The sequence below is a fragment of the Tamandua tetradactyla genome, chromosome 12 (assembly GCF_023851605.1).
Source record: "Tamandua tetradactyla isolate mTamTet1 chromosome 12, mTamTet1.pri, whole genome shotgun sequence".
NCBI classification, from domain to species: domain Eukaryota; kingdom Metazoa; phylum Chordata; class Mammalia; order Pilosa; family Myrmecophagidae; genus Tamandua; species Tamandua tetradactyla.
The window spans coordinates 91040944-91045905 of NC_135338.1; the positions used below are offsets into that span (position 1 = coordinate 91040944).

The window sequence follows — 4962 nt, forward strand, 5'->3', positions numbered from 1 at the left end:
GCAACATGGAGACCCCTGCTGCTGCTGGCGCAGGACACTCCAGCACCTGAACAGCCCCACTGGTGCCAAAGCACAGGAATGCGGCCTCCACTTCACGCGGCTCACTCGCCTTCCAAGTCGCATGGGGAGCACCTGGTGGAAACCAGGCCATGGGAGTCAGGCTGCAAAGGAGGGTGGGAAATACAGTCTCCAGTTTGCAGGAGCTGCCCTACTGAGCTTCCCACTCGGGTATCTGGGAATACACCGAAAATCTAGCAAGCGAACAACAACAAAATAAAATAAAACAAGTTCATAGCACCACTGAATGTTTAGGACTAACAGCTGATCTGCTAAAATCTTGGAAGAGATGATGTGCAGTATAAGACCTCAGGGTGTCGATGGAGGGCAAAATTGGTGGCGGACAGATGGCTTTGTCATGTGAGAGAAGCCAGTATGTGGGCTGAGAGAAAATAAAGAGATTCTTCCTCCTTCTCCTGCTACCTGCGCCCAGACGCCGAAACACTGGATCAGGAAATAGTGAAGTCATCTATTTTTAAAGGTGACTTAATACTCTATTTTTATGCCCGAACCCTCCCTCCATCCCACCTGCAACTCATTAGCACAGTTTATTGGCACAGTGTTTAAAGGCAGATCGCTGGTTTTGAAACCTGGCCTCACCATTTACTAGCTGTGTGACCTTGGACAAATTATTACCCTCTCTGTGCCTCTGTTTCCTTTTCTGAAAAAAAAATGAAATGAAAAGATAATTGCACCTACCTACCTGAGTTAACACATGTAAAGTCTTAGTGCTATGCCCACCCATAGGAACACTCAGCGTATGTAAGCTGTGTTTATGACAAAGTCTATACGCTTTCAAGACCAGAACTCACAGCCAATAAAGAGCCGGAAGGTACAGAAGGATTAGAAGGGAAGGGGCGGCAACGACCATTTTGGCGCTACCATGCAAAGAACATACACACTAGCCACACAGTGCAGTGTAGCTATAAAATAGGGTTTGTTGGGAGAAACACCCAGAGAGAAGTAGAGCCACACAGTCCACTGAACTCCCTTCCATAGCTGGACTGCAGGCCCCAGCCAAAGCTCCAGGAGAGGGGATGCCTTCCCATAATATTCCACAATGTGTAGGGACACAGGGCAGCTGCAAACATGTTCCTGCTCAAGGAAAAGTGGGGACAGCCCCAAAACTTCAGAGGCTGGTACCAGCCCATTTGGCCATTAATTTCACTTAGACCTCCTGAGACAGCGCCCACCATGCTGCCAAAGGCAGAAGGAAAGGAGCCTCCAGCCATGAAAATCTGTCTCTCCTCAGCCCTGTCCTTACTCTTGGACGGTCATTAACTCTAAGTCCCTCCATAGGTTCCAGCTGACTCCAGGGCCCATAGTTTCCACAGCACTCTCTAAGCGTGGGGCATCCAAACACTTGCCCTTGGTTGTGTGGATGGAGGGTAGACATAGCCAGCGTGGGGGACAAGGTGCATGGAGTCCCTGCCTGGGACAATCATGGAAAGCCATTGTGGGCTGCTTGTCCACATCCATAATTGGAAAAAGGGGAGTTATTCACATATCCTCTTTGGCCCCTCACCCCCTTCCCCAGGAATAGATGTAATGTTCACCTCATTTTTCCAAGTGAGGTCTCTCTCTTCTCCCAGGATGAGCTGGACTATCCTTTCTCCAGAGCAATGTCCCCCACCGGGACCCATGAGTCATCACCTGCCATCATAAGAATTCTTGGGGGACAGAGGAAGAATGCTAGAAACACCCAGAACAAAACTAGGGTCCCTTTCCTTGTCTACTGGGCGTCCTCAATTTAAGCCGTCTGAGCATCAGATGAGACAGCCTTAACTGTCCCTCCTGCTTGCACCTGAGGTCAAGGCAGGCACAGAAAGCAAAGAGAAGAGGAGAAGGATACTCTTCCTCTCCCCACGTGTGCTGCCTGGATGAAAGGAGAGGAGTATGCCGTCACTGCTCACGGCCTCTTGTTCCCCATCCCTGGCTCCTGGGTGCTGAGGGGCTCAGCCAGACAGAGGGGGGCAAGGCTGTGTGCAACCATAAACAGCAGAAGCAGTCAGCACAGCAGGCCCTGGAGAAGCTGGCACTGGAGACGTCGGCACAGCAGACACATTGCATTCTTGGCAGGCAACAGCAGCTTCCTCATCTGGCATTTCAGTCCATCACAGGGACTCCATTCCCACAGGGGTTTCCAGCAGTGAGCCAGGGGGCTAGAGCTGATTGCTGTCCTCTAGGCATGGTTACTTCATGACGGCACGTAAACGTGTAACATAAAGATTGAGTTCATGATCATCTGATCATATGTGTTCCCATGAGCAGGTGTTCACTCCAGTATTGGAGGTCCAGTGGCCTGACCATGAGTAACATTTGTACACCTGGGTAAAGTTTCATATCAGTAAATTTGGGTTGATGTACCTTGTGACCAGGATCATAATTTGCAGTTCAGTCCATTGTGCAGAATTTCCTCAACCATGGGTTTTCAGCAACTTATCACCATTATAGTTCAACTCAGTTTGCCAGAGCTGCTACGACAAATACCACATAATGGGTGGGCTTAAACACAGGAAGCTTTGGGAGGCTGGAAGTCCAGCCCACAGCTTGGTTCCAGGAGGAGATGAGGCTATATTCTGGCTAATGTGTGGACAGCCCTCTTTTCATGAGGACAGCTAAGATCTCGAGCCCAATTTTGTCCCTTAACTAGAGGTGCCATTTCCAATGGAAATGCCTGGTATTTATGCCACTTTATGGGAATTCAGATCCACTGGGTGCTGCTGGAGAATTTGTGAGAGGGAAAGCAGGCTCCTTACAAATGGGGCCGCCTGGAAAGGTCAGAGAAGCAGATGTAGCTAAGGGTGCCCAGGGCTGCCTACGTGTAGGGATAGCCAACCCAGAGCAAGCAGGTCACTTCAAAGCAAGGTGGATCTGTCACAACAGAAAACCCCTGGGAAGGAGGTGACTGCTGACAGGCAGAGAAGAGGTAGCTGGGTTCTTCTGAATCAAAAAGTCTTTAAGAGTATGTAAGCTTAAAAAGAGACCACAAGAAATGAGTGAAAATGAGACATAAGCACAGATACAGAGAGCATTCTGCAGTACAACTTTATGCTAATATGTTAGACAATCTCAATGAAATGGATTATTTCTAGGGAAACACTAATTACTAAATTTGCCTCAAAGAGAAATTTAAAAAATTGTGTTGGCCAACAAGCATGGAAGAAAGTAGACCAGTTTCAAAGAACTACCATCCCCAAGAGGCGTTGGGGTAAAATTGCTTTCACGGCAAGTTCTTTCAAATGTTCACCAAATGGATAATTCTCACAACATACAAAATGTTCCCGAGTTCATTGAGAGCTGTGAACATGATCCCAGCTCATGACAGCCCTTTAGCGGCTTTGGCTTTTGATGCAAGTGATACCAAACTTGCCACTGCTTTGGAGAAGGGGACCGTAATGAGGGTATTTTCCATTCCAGAGAGACAAAAGGTCTTTGAATTCCGGAGAGGTTAAGAGGTGTGTGAGCATCTGCTCCTCGGCCTTCAGCATGGATGGCATGTTCCTTTCTGCCTCCAGTAACAAGGAGACTGTGCACATCTTCGAACTTGAGACTGTGAAAGAAAAACCCCTGGAGGAGCCCACCACTTGGACTGGCTACTTTGGGCAAGTGCTCATGGCTTCTACCAGCTACCTGCCCTCTCAAGTAACGGAAATGTTCAACCAGGGGAGAGCCCTTGCCACCGTCCGCCTGCCATTCTGCGGTCACAAGAACATCTGTTCACTCGCTACAATTCAGAAGATTCCCCTCTTACTGGTGGGTGCGTCTGACGGGTGCCTGTATATGTACATCCTGGCCCCCAGGAAGGAGGGGAGTGTACCGTGATGAAGCAGCACAAGTTGGATGGCAGTGTGGAGACAGCCAATGAAACCCTAGACTCTTCATCCCACGGCTGCCGCTTAGTAACTCAGACCTATAGCCCACCTGTAGCAAAAGCCTACCCCGGTGAGCTGGGGGCCGTGGGCGAGGCCTGCCTGGAGGAGGAAGCCAGCGCCCTGCAGGTGGATGAAGACAGTGAGCACCCACCCATGGTCCTTCAGACAGACTGAGCCTGACCTGTGAACTCTAACCCCTGAGGCAGAGAACGCTGGCTTGCCAGAGGACATGGTGTTATGCTGCTATGAACTTTGACCTGAATTGGGGGAGAGGATAGCAGAGACTTTTAAGAAAAAAAAGATTGTAGCTGTAGTCAAATTCTACACTGTTGAGAAATACATTGTTTTCACTTCAGTGGCTTTTAATTCTGCTTATGAATTTTAGCTTTTTGTTTCTTTTCTCTTTTCGCCAAAATTAACTGTTCGGCGAAGCCCTTGAAACCTCCTTGCCTTGCATGCATCACGTGCCAAGCCAGCCCAGGAGAGCTAGAAGCCGCTTCATAGCAGACTGAAGCCGTCTGCCTTTCCATGTCTGTCCCTAGCGGTGTGTGCCGCGGGAACCGCGTGCCGGCTGGAGGGGCTCTGGCTGTCTCTTCCAGCCCGGGCGCCTGGTGCAGGCCTGGTCGCGTGCTGGGGCCTCTCCCCATAGCCCCCGCCAGACCCCTTCTCCCCATTTTGTTTTATTAATTAAATTTCTTCCAGATTGGACTCATCTGGAGTTGTTTCCAGAGTGGACTTTTATTTTGTTTCTGATGTTGTTTTCCATGGGGTACTTGAAGAGAGAGCTTACTTCTGACATCTAAAAGCGTTTCTGTGAGAACAAGTGAACCTGAAAGAATGCCTGGAGATACCTAGAAGGAAGAGAAGTGTTAATTTGCATAATTAAATCATCTGTCTTTTTACTTAAAAAAAAAATGTTCCCAAGTTTATAAAAAGGTGGAAGACAATCCAATTTGTTTTCTAAATTTAGCATAACGTGAATAACAAAACCTAAAAAGGATATTAGCCAAAAAAGGAATACATTAATTTC

At 48.5% G+C, this 4962-nt stretch overlaps 1 pseudogene; it reads left to right on the forward strand.

Annotated features, from left to right (window-relative positions):
• Positions 1-3353: 3353 nt before the first annotated feature.
• LOC143651663 (WD repeat domain phosphoinositide-interacting protein 2 pseudogene) lies at positions 3354-4259 on the forward strand (annotated as a pseudogene).
• The last annotated feature ends 703 nt before the right edge of the window (positions 4260-4962 follow it).